General features: G+C 54.0%; 1 protein-coding gene across 7 annotated transcripts in view; it reads right to left on the bottom strand.

Annotated features, from left to right (window-relative positions):
• The window catches only part of Tns1 (tensin 1), a 185641-nt gene that overhangs the window by 106366 nt on the left and 67230 nt on the right, over window positions 1-12045 (bottom strand). The window lies entirely within an intron of this gene.

The raw sequence follows: 12045 nt of genomic DNA, 5'->3' as shown, positions 1-12045 counted from the left end.
CCAAAGAAGCTCAGAGACAGCGCCCAGGCCCTGAGTTCAAGCTCTGCTCAAACAGACACAAGGGAGGGAAGGAGAGGGGAAAGGAGGATGAGAAGGAAGGAAGGAAGCTCATGACATGACAGCTCAGGACACCCCAACAATCACTGGAGGCACTGGTCCGACTCTCTGTGCTCCTTTTCTAGCCAAGGCAAGTTTTTCTTAAAGCTCAATGGTCAACCTTGGTGTTAATTCTCCACCCAGACACCAGGCCAGAGACCCACAAGGGGACAGAGAGGAAGCATGGGGTGAGGGGGAGAGGCTTCGAGGAGGCAACTACACGTGCGCACACACACACACACACACACACACACACACACACACACACACACACACACACACACACACACACACACACACACACACACACCATACCTAACACTGATGAACGTGTACTAAGCAACCGGCACTTTTCTGAATGTTTCACATAGGTTAAGTCATGAATGCTTTCAACAACCCAACAAGGAAGACATAGTGTGGGGCACAGAGAAGTTAAACAATTTCCCCAAGGTCACACAGCTTCCAAGAGGCTGAGCATTCTGATGCTCCAAACATGAAGGGACCTTGCCACTCTCAGCCTTGTGTTTAGGAGTGAGGAGACACAGGAGCTGCTTCTGAAGCCCACGGCTCTAGATCCACAAGTCTGGAGCTCAGAGGGGCTGATTTACAAGGCACAGGGAGACCCTAAAGGGATCTCCCTGTCCGTGAGGGAACAGCAGGTTCCCAGACCTGCCTGTAGCCTGCAGGGCACGCTGCCTGCCCGGCTCACCAAACAAGGTCAGAGCCACAGGGGACACTGCTGTCCGTGCTGGGCACAGTATGGCTTCCCATCATGGCCCCTAGGACACCCTCCCCCCCCCCCGCACCTCCCCGTGGACACGAGACACGTGGACTGAGACAGTGGGGTGGGGGAGGAGGAAGTCGCATTAGGAGGTGCGCAGCGTGGGCAGGCTAACGCCGTGGGAAGGAGGCCCCTAGGGGGCTCAGCCCCTGAGCCCCTTGCCTGACCCCCAGGAGCCTGGATCTGACTGGGGGGTCAGGGGGTACAGCAGTCATGCCCTGTACCCTCAGCACGCATTTCAGGCCAGCCCAAAACTGGCCCACGGACTCAGTCGTGTTTCAGCCTCCTGTCTTCCTTTCTATGTTTTGTTTTGTTTTTCTAAAGCAGAGAAATGCTTCCTTAAAAGGCTCCCTCTTCTTCCCTCCAGAGCCCTGTTCCCCCCCAACACACACACACACACCACCTCTCAGGAGCCTGGATCACGCCAGGCGGCACCAGGGCCCCTGTCCCAGACACCTGGCACCGGCAGTCCCTGTCCTCCACTGACCCCTGGGGGCCCGGTGGGGCAGCCTGCTCTGCAGAAGCGCAGCCCCAGGGGTCGACGGGGGTCTACGTGCCCACCCTGCCATTCGTTTGCCTCCAGGACTGGAGCACAGGGTGCCAGACTCAGACCCACGCAACAGCCTCGGGCAGGCAGCTTCCTCCAGGAGCATGTACCGCCAACGGTCTCTAGATGAGGGACTCCCGGGGCCCAAGCCACCACAAACCCACCCATGTCACCCCCGACGCCACGAATGCCAGGATTACGCTCCCTCTGGGCAGAGGAGGAAACGAGTTTGGGCAACAAGGAGCAGGATGTGAACCCAGAGGGGGCTGAGAGACATTCCCAGGAGGCTCGAGAGGGCCCAGAGGTGGGAGGCAGCCCTGTGCTGAATTCTTCGTGCCTCAGTACCCAGCCTGCACTGGGACTCACTTGATAGCTTTCATAGATGGAGAAACTGAGATCCTGGCGGTCTCAGTCTTCCCAGCACCACAGTGGAGCAGTGACCTCTGTCTGGGATGTGGCTGGGTTTGAGGGTGTTCCCAGACCCAAGAACCCACGCCTGGCATTCATCAGCCCACACCTCGAGTAGGCTCTCAACTTCAAGAGTCCCCGGGCACGATGCCAACACCATGGTCCCCAGCGAGGTGCCAGGAGGAGAGGGTCTAAGAGCTCCAGACAGCAGCCAGACGGTGCCCAGTGTGGCTGCAGAGTTCCCGCATGACCTGGCTCTAGAGTCCTCTCAACCTCACAGTCCACAACCCAAAGCCCTGCACAAGCAGTGAGCTCCTCTCCGTCCTTGGAGAGCCTAGCTGTGTTTGACCTCAGGGCCTTTGCATATGCCGTTCCCTCTGCTTCAGCTATCTATATGGCTGTGTTCTCCTCCTTTTGGTTTCAGCTTTACGTTACCACTCTAAAGGGGACTCCCTGAGTCTCTAAGCTTTGTGAGAGTACACACACACACACACACACATAAACGCCCCTTTCTCTTCCTTCACAGACCTAATCACAACTTACAATGATACACACATGCCTCCTTGTCTAGAAACTGTTTCCTTCTCTCTAAACCGAATGTCACAGGGCAGGAAGCCACTCTTATTCATCACGTGCACCCCAACACAGAACCAGCACACAGTAGGTAGGTACTAAAATCTGTTCGAAGACTGCACATTGGCATGAGTCCTGAGAAAGGGAAGCATCGTTGCCGTCTGTCATATACCTACTGAGTGCCGGGTACATGGCTACTCCTGTGCCCTAGCTGCCCATCTTTCTGAGGCCTTCTAACCTGCAAATCAACAACATTCTCCAGATGAAGAAACCGAGGCTCCAAGAGAGCAGGACACAGCCCGCCCATGGGGAAGAGGTGAAATCCGGCTCAGCAGCTCCATGCAGCATCTCAACCAAGCCAGGAAACCTCAGACTCCTGGCCAACACAGCCCTGGTCACCTCTCCATCTGCAAGTGACAGGACCTGGGCTCTAGCTGGATGGCTCTCTCTGTCCCAAGGCTCCAAGTGAGATCTAAGGTCCCAGCTTTGTCACATAAAGTCCCCGGCACCTGGCCTGGCCGAGTGGAGGGACCTCACCCCAGACCGCTGGACCTGCAGGGGTACACCGGACAGCCCCCTCCCCAGACCCCAGCTGAACCTCGTCAGTCCGTGGGTCCAGAATTCTATCTGAGCCTCGGATGAAATAGTCTTGGATTTTCTTCTTCTTTCTTATTAGTCTTGGGTGTTTTTGGTTGGTTTGTTTTGTTTCTGGTTGGTTATGGGGCTTGAACTCAGGGCCTGGGCACTGTCCTTGGGCTCTTTTTGCTCAAGCTTGCTTCACTCTATCAGTTTGAGCTACAGCTCCACTTCCGGTTTTCTGGTGGTTTACTGGAGGTAAGAGCCTCACAGAATTTCCTATTGGGACTAGCTTTGAACTGCGATCCTCACATGTCTGTCTCTGAGTAGCTAGGATTGCAGGCATGAGCCACCAGCACCCAGCTTGAGGTGTTTATGTTGTTGTTTTCTATCATGGCAAAATGTACAGAACATACATGTCCCACTATCATCATTTCTAAGTGCAGAAGCAGCTGTATTAAGTCTACTCACAGTGGCATACAACCACCGTCACCTTCCCTGAGTCCTGGGAACCACTAGAGCAAATGGCTCAACCCTAAAGGGCAGCTGTGGAGAGCCTGATTCACACGATTAGTCAGAGTCGATTGGTCAGAGTCGCAGCTCCTGAGTGGTTGCGGGGGGGGGGGGGGGGGGGGGGGGGGGATGGAGTCGCTCACCTGGAGGACCCCGGAGCTACGGGCAGGCAGAGCAGCCCCCGACCCATGACATCAACCATGTGGCCTTCGTGGCAGAGGTGTGAGTGCAGGGGGAGGGAGGTTGCTCCCTCACCAGCCTGCTCTCACCCAGGCTTGATTTTTAGTGTTTGGTTGACTCCACCCTGTGTGTTATGAGCTAAATTGTGCAACACACACACACACACCAAAAAGAAAATTCCTATGTCAAAGTTCTAACCCCTGGGACTTCAGAATGTGGCTCTCTATGGAGACAGGGTCTCTACAGAAGTGATTAAGTAAGGTCACTAAGAGGGTGGGTACTCTAATAAACAGCGCCATAGGAAAAGGACATTAAGATGCAGATTCACAGAGGAAAGACCATGCGAGGACAGGGTACTGGTGGTAGCTGGGCACCAAGGAGCCAGGCCTCGGTGACACCAGCTCTGCCGGCACCCAGGTGGCAGACTTCCAGTGTGTGTGTGTGTGTGTGTGTGTGTGTGTGTGTGTGTGTGTGTGTGTGTCTGTCTGTCTGTGTGTCTGTGTGTGTGTGTGTGTGTGTGTGTGTGTGTGTGTGTGTGTGTGTGTAAAACCCCAACCCGAGCTGACTCAGACACCGAACAAAATGTTTTCAAGATCCATTCACGTTGTACTATGTGTCGGAATTCCCTTCCCTTTTTAGATGGAAAATGATTCCAGCTTGGCACGGGTGGCTCACGCCTGTCATCCCAGCTACTCAGAAGGCTGAGACCCAGAGATCTCAATTCAACGTCAGCCTGGGCAGACAAGTCGAACGCACCAAGTCTTCTCTCCAAACTAACCAGCAAAAAAGCCCGAAGTGCAGGTGTGCCCAGCTGTTCTGCACCCCAAGGAGGCAGCCATTAGCATCTATTTCCAACCCACGGGAGGCAATGAGGACAGACAGAGCTGTCACCTGGCCAGCCTGGCTCACTGGCCCGTCTCTCACGCACTACGGCCACACAGCAGGACTACAGGGCACAGAGAAGGTGCAGACAACCCGGGCAGACTCCCTGCCCGGGAGCCGGGAGCCGGGGCAGAGGACTCATTTCTTCCATTCTTCTGTTGTGTATCATCCACTCCTCTCACAACACCCCTATAGGAAGGAAGCACGTGGGCCATTTCCTCAGAGAAGCCCCAGTGCCGGGCCCACAGCCTCACACCCCTTGAGAAAGAGATATGGCTTGAAAGGAAGAGGCGAGGAAAGGGCATTTGAGGTGAAAAATGACACACACATGAAACATGGAAGTGGGAATATGTCCCCTTTGGCTGGGACACGGGACAGGAGAAAGGAAGGAAAGAGGGACGCGGAGATGGGGACGGAAGGGAAGAAGATGGAAGATTGGCCACTGCTCCAACTATGGCTTCACCGTGAGCATCTATGCAGGGCTGGACAAGGAGCTAAGACTTGGTTGCTGGTACTGGGGTACATGGAAGGTACCGGAGTAGGAGAGGGACCCGGCTGAAGCCGTGCTCTGGGTGCCATGGCTCATGTCTGTAAACCTAGTTACTCAGGAGGATGAGATCTGAAGATCTAGCCTTGGCAGAAAAGTCTGTGAGACTCTTCTCTCCAATTAGGTACCAGAAGTTAGCCAGAAACAGAAGTGTGGCTCATATGGTAGAGCTCCTTGAGAGAAAAAGGTAAAAGATAGCACCTAAGCCCTGAGTTCAAGCCCCCAATCCTAACCAAAACAAAAGGAGAAAGGGATAGAGAAAAGGAGTCCTCAATGCCAGAGACACCCTGAAACTCAGGGGCCCTGTGTACTCCAACAAAACAGATGAGCCCACTCAGAGCGAGGGAGGGTACACCCCGCCCTGCCCAGGGAACCTGCAGCAGGAGGTAGCCAGTTTCTAAGCCTCATCACTCCAGTTGACCTCTATGGGAGCAAGAACCATGAAGGGTCCAGACTCCACACCTACGACTGAGTGATCACGAGAAGACCACCCCTCATCTGCAGGTATCCCAAACCTCATTGCTCCCAGTACAAATCTTCTGGCCCTGTCGAGGAAGGCCTCCCTGGGAGCTAGGCAAGGGCAGGCTTCAGGGCCCAGCCCTGGGCCTTCCAGGGGAGAGCAGGGGTCCTGGGAGGAGGTGGCCTCTGCTGGTTCCATATCCTCTAGGCCTGCACCCTCCCCTCCGGGCGCACGCCCTATCTAGACCTTGTTCCAGCCTCTCCCTGCTCCCTGCTCCTGCACTGGCCGTTTCCTGCCCTTATATAGAGTTCTGCTAGGACAGGGACAGGAAGTATGGCCAATTCCAGGAGGCAAGAAGGGGCCTGTCCCAGGACACCTCAAGCCTGGGGCATGTCCCAACCTTGAGTCGCCTGAGAGCCCAGGCCCTGGCCACGGAGGACACGGAGGGGACCTGAATTCTGGGGGAGCCGTGACACAGAGTCCCAGAGCACTGACTAGGGTAGTGATTTCCAGAGATCCCAGGCCTCTCTCCCCCAAATCCTCCTCAGACACATTCCTTGTGGCTCGTGGACCTAATCAACCTGGCTCTATGGTCCCCGCTGTCCTACCAGCTGTCCATCCAGCCAAGCAGGGCTCTGAGCGAGGCTCTCCCAGCAGGAGCACACCTCCCCAAGCCCTTTCCTGAACCCTCAACCCAAGGGCCGCTCCACAAACACTCAGACTAGGTAAGTGCAGAGACAGCTGGGTGTGCCTGAGCGGGCCCTTCTGCAGGTGGAATGTGGCATTCAGAGCAGCCCTCTGTCAGAAGATTCCAGATTGACAAAAAAGAGGGTGGGACCAAAGCCTGTCCCCTTTACGGCCAGCCTAGAAGGTGGTAGTCAAAAGCATCCAGATTATTCCACCCTGGAGCCTCCAAAGGTGGCCTCCTAGGACAGACACCCTGAAACCCAGGGACCCAGCCTGCAGCCACCCTCCCACACCCAGGGAAGAGAAGGTCAGACAATGGGCAGGAGACTCAAGTGGGAAAGCAGAGGGCACAGCCAAGGCACACAGTTTGGCCCAAAGCTTGGTGCTGGCCAGAACGCTGGACTCATGGTCTTGCCACCACTAGCCACCTCCTGGATCTACTAGATCCCTGCCCAGCACTGATGGGCCCCTCCCCTTGCCCACCACCAGGCCACCCCAAATTGTCAAGCTAGAAAAGCCTGCTGTCTCCCTTGAGCCCTCCTTGCCATTCCTCCCACCAAGTCTGGATAAATCTGCCCCCTAAATAGCGAGTCACCACCGCACTGCCCCCCCCCCAAGCAGAGATGGTGGAAGCAGCCCTGTCCCATGTCCTCACCCTCAGTCTTATGCCTCTGATCTGTTCTCCACTTGGCAGCCAGAGAGCCAATTCTGAAATGCACACCCAGCACTCCCTGCTCTGTGGGTAAGGCCCAAATGCCCTAATATGGCTGCCACGGCCCCTGGGGACCTGGTTGGATCTCTCTCCCAGTCCCATTCCTCCACTTTTGGGTCTGTACTGGGTCCAGACACTCCAGTCCCAGGCAGAGGCTATCAGTCCATTTTACAGATGAGGAAACGAGGCAGTGGGAAGTCACATCCTCAGTCTAAGGTCACCCAGACAGGAAGAAAATGCAACTGGGCCCAGAGTTCCTTTCTGGCACCATGCAAGGCCTCAGGTTTGTGGGGGCCGCAGGAAGCTTTTCACAGAAGGCACAGCTTCTGAGACAGGAGGAGCAGGGGACACAAGAGAGCAGTTGGTGAGGCCCTGGACATAGATGGCCAAGCAGAACTGAGTTACTCATGACCTGCAGGCCTGGGCTGAGGTGAATGTCCATTGCCCCACAGAGGAGGCCTGACCCCACCCCCACCCCCACCCCGAGCCAATAAGAGTTTGTAGGTGTACCAAAGTGATCAGGGACAGAGGACAAAGGATAGAGGCAAGAAGATGGCGGGGTACTGGGCAGTTAGATACTGCCAAGCTGCTGGCCCAGGACTGAGGAGAGCCAGGCCTGTGTGCTGAGTGGCAGTGCCGAGTGGGTAGCTTGGAATGTGGCCTTCAGAGCTGCCTTTGGAATCCAAGAAGCAGGAAAATCTCTCTCTCCCTCCTTAGCCCATTTGATCTAAAAGCAGAGGGTTGCATGACATGACCTGAGGCACGGAGAAGAGCGTCTAGGAAGTTCCTGGAAGCTGCTAAAGGGCTGTGGTCTGTGGTCGGGGTTAGGTTGGAAGAACAGCCAGAGGAGGAGACAGGCCTAAGAACCAGGACCACACAGTCACTCACAGCTCCTGCAGGGAAGACAGGGACAAAGGAGACCGGTCCCTGCTGACAGGGCGAAGACTGGCACGTAAAACAGAAGCACAAACCAGACACTGCTGTCATAAAAGGATGAAGAAACTACTCTTTGAATAGAATCGCAGTCCAGCTGCTTTTCCCAAAATCACACCCAGAGGGAGGCCCTGGGCCCCTCCCTTGGCTCCATCTGAGTTTGGTCCCTAGACCAGAGCTTTAAGGGCACAAAGTCTTTGACCTTAAGCTGTGCTACAACAGTAAGGCCGGAAGGATGTGTGGGGGGAAAAAATTCCAAGTGCAATGGGAAGACCTACAGAGTCAAAGGGGAGCTACCCAGGGGAGGAAGGTGACAGGGCAGGCTGAGCCAGGCACAGAACAGAATTCCATGACTAGAGCCTCAGAGACCCAGCCAGCATCACCCATCATCACCCCTTTCCTTCTTAACCACCCGACAGCATGCAGGGCCCTCTACACCTGCAGGGTCCTTACAGGTTTCTTATAAGTGTTCACTGTCCTGTTGCCTAACCCTGAGGGTGTCCTGAGCCCATGGCTGCCTCCAATAGAATGACAGCTTCCTCCCACCCCTTGCCAACCAGTCCTGGGACTTGAACCAGGCCTGGGCCCTGTCCTTGAGCTTTTTTGCTCAAGACTAGCACTCTACCACTTGAGCCACAGCTGTACTTCTGACCATTTTTTTCCGACTTTTTAAATTGGAGTTAAGAGTCTCATAGACTTTCCTGCCCAGGCTGGCTTCAAACCGTGATCCTCAGATTTCACCCTGCTGAGTAGCTAGGATTACAGGCGTGAGCCACTGGCACCCAGCAGAAAGACAGTTTTTGAGAAGGAAAAATGCTGCCCAAATCAACTGCACACATTAATCATAAGGAATGCTCTAATTTCAGTACCATTAAAATACAAAAAAGAGAGAAAACCAAGAACAGGATGGAAAGCAAACCCTGCCACATATTAATCAGAGGAAAATTCCATATTCGCCAAGTCTCTCTCTGGCTTTATGTTGTTAGGTCCCGCCAAAGGGCATTTCATCCACTCTCCTGACACAAGCACTAAACTGGAACTGCTATTGGATAGTAGGTTCTAGTCTGTAAGATTATCACACCTCTGTGTAACAGCTCCTTATTTCCAAATGCCTGGATATACCATGAGGTTCCACTGACAGCAAGAGGGAGCCAGGCATGGATTCCCAAACCAGTTCTGCCACAGACCAACTACAGAGGCCTAGCTCACCTCCATCAGCCTCAACTCGCTCATCTGTAAAATGGGGGCAAGGAAATCTACACAGCCAGGAATACTTAATAACGTCTGACTGAGGTCAGGGTTGAGTAATGGCAGTGTTGACTTGGCATGCTTGAGGCCCTGGGTTTGATTCTCAGCACTGAAAAAAATAAAGTTGTCTGAGATCCAAGTGATAAAAATGTCTGGAGCGGAGTCATGCTATGGTAGCTGCCGTGCAATCCCTGCTCCTCTCTGCACCCCAACGTCCACATCTGCAAAGCCATGAATTGGCCCGTGCAGGCTGGTTTGTCGGAGCCAGTCCTAAGCACTGCATGCCCCTCCAGTCACTCAACCCCCACCTCCACCCCAGGTTCTACCCTCAGCCCAGTTTCACAGAAAAAACTGAGAAGCAGTAACAGACTGCCAGGAGGAAAGGGATTTTTCTTAAGATCCTATTTACCTAAGTTGAAAGGACGCTGGGACAGCGTCCAATGCCAGCACTTCTCCACTTAACAACAGAACTCCCTTTCCTTCTCTGCTTTCAGTGCTTACATGGCATAAGCTTCCGTTATCTGCAAATTCACTCATGTAGAAAACTCCTGGTCTACAGATGGCAGGGGCAGGAGGTAACATAATTGTTCTGCACGATTAGCACACAGCCAGGGTTGGTGTTCTGGAAGCCCATCTGCTATTAGGGACCAGGCAATCCTAGGAGCCCCCCCCCCCCCCACTCCTCCACCGGAAGCAGGAGGTCCTGAGCCAGGGCAGCCCAGCTCTGTGGTGCTCCTTTAAGTCCATCTGCGACTATGGCAGGAAGCCCCTCTCCCTCCCCATTAGCCAGCAGCAGAGACTTGAAGCGAGGCCAGCCCTGTAGGAGAAGGCTGCTGGAAGCCTGGCTGTCACCAGCATTGTTCAGCGCCATTTGACGCATATCCACCCCGTGCAACATTTCCTTGTTCCGGGAAAGATCTGAGGGATGCAGGCATGGAAGGCAGGTTTGCGGGAAAGCTAGGGGAAGGAAGACTGTGGAAGAGCTGGCTCTCTCGGGCTCAGAAAACACAGGAATGGACAGGAGAATGGACAGGAGAGAAAGCTCCTATCAGAGACACAGTGACCCAGAGCACCACCATAGGCATGCTGACGTGTCTCCACATAGCTCCCAACACCCAGATTGGGCGTACACATAACCAGAACACTCTGACAGATGCAGTGACTCCCCGGTGTACTCCTGCTCCACCCCACCCCAATCAAAACTACCCAGATGGAAAGACACAGGCCAGTAAGCCATGTCCGTGCCTATAATCCTAGCCTGCAATTGCAGGAGGCTGAGATGTGAGGACTGCAGTTCAAAGCTAGCCCAGGCAGGAAAGTCCATGAGACTCATCTCCAATTAACCATCAAAAAGCTGGAAGTGAAGCTATGGCTCAAGTGGTTGAGCCTTGGGAGAAAAAGCTAAGGGGCAGTGCCTGGGCTCTGAGTTCAAGCCCCAGTGTTGGTACCAAAATAATACTAACAATAACTAATAATAATAAATAATAATAAAAACACTAGCCTCACCAACATCCCCACGGCTGGAACAGCGCCTCTGAGTACAGTTAACTGCAAGATGCTTGGGGTGAAGGGGGGAGGGGCACAAGAGCAGCCTGAAATTGAAGGGTCAGAAGTGTGGAAAGCAGGAACTTTCTGTGCAGAGGAGGCAGAGGGGAGCCCAGGGCTCAGTGTGCACTTTAGACACATTATCCCACTTAATCCTTCCAACAACAGAACAGGTACAAGTAATGCCTCCTTTTCCACAAGGTCACTGCAGCTTACTTAGCCAGGAGAAATGAGTGGGCCTGGCCAGGCCCTAGGGGCTCCCGCCTCTAATCCTAGCTACTCAGGAGGCAGAGATCCAAGGACTGCAATTTGAAGCCAGCCTTGGCAAGAAAGTCCATGAGACTCTTATCTCTAATTAACCACCCAAAAAGCAGGAAGTGGAGCTGTGGCTCAAATGGTAGAGCATACCAGCTTTGAGGGAAAAGCTAAAGGACAGAGCCTAGGCCCTAAATGAAAGCCCAGTACCAGCATGAGAAAGACAGAGAGACAGAGACAGAGACAAAGACCAAAAAAGAGAGAGAATTGAGAAAACAAGAGAAAGAAAAAGAGTCGAGGGGCTGGGAAGGTGGCTCAGTGGTAGAGCGCTTGCCTTGCATGCCAGAGGCCCTGGGTTCGATTCCTCAGCACCACATAAGCAAAAAGAAAAAAGCCGGAAGTGGCGCTGTGGCTCAAGTGTAGAGCACTAGCCTTGAGCTGAAGAGCTGAGGGACAGCGCCCAGGCCCAGAGTTCAGGCCCCACGACCGCCCCCCCCCCAAAAAAAAAGAGTCGAAGAGAAAGAAAGAGAATAAGAAAGAAAGACAAGAGGAAGGAAAGAAGGAAGGAAAGGAAGGAGGGGAGGGAGGGAGGGAGGGAGGGAGGGAGGGAGGGAGGGAGGGAGGGAGGGAGAGGGGAAGGGAGGGGAGGGGAAGGGAAGGGAGGGGAGGGGAGGGGAGGGGAGGAGGAGAAGAAGGCTAAAGTCTCACAGCTAAGGGTTGTTGAGCCAGACTCAAACACAGGGGAGCCAGACTGCAAATTGTGTGTGTGTGTGTGTATGTGTGTGTGTGTGTGTGTGTGTGAGAGAGAGAGAGAGAGAGAGAGAGATCTTAATTTGTTACTAGCTTTTAGTAGTTGTAAGGGGGTTTCAATTCAACATGAAAGTTTGTGACTATAATGAATGCATCTTGACCAAGCAGACCGCAAATTTTGTGCAAGGCAAATCCTTGGATGCTTAGAAGAAAAGTTAGGGGGAGGATGGTGGGAGGAGCCAATGCAGAAGAAGCCAGAAAGGGGTTGTTGGCATGGCCCTTGCTGGCCAGGGCCCCTTGCTCTGAGGACCACGAGGATCAAGGCATTTAGGCTGCTGTGATTCAGTGTCTG

Source organism: Dipodomys spectabilis, unplaced genomic scaffold (assembly GCF_019054845.1).
Source record: "Dipodomys spectabilis isolate Male_0828 unplaced genomic scaffold, ASM1905484v1 ptg000051l, whole genome shotgun sequence".
NCBI lineage: Eukaryota > Metazoa > Chordata > Mammalia > Rodentia > Heteromyidae > Dipodomys > Dipodomys spectabilis.
Note: the sequence above shows the minus strand (reverse complement) of the source record. Positions and strands in the feature narration are given on the sequence as shown.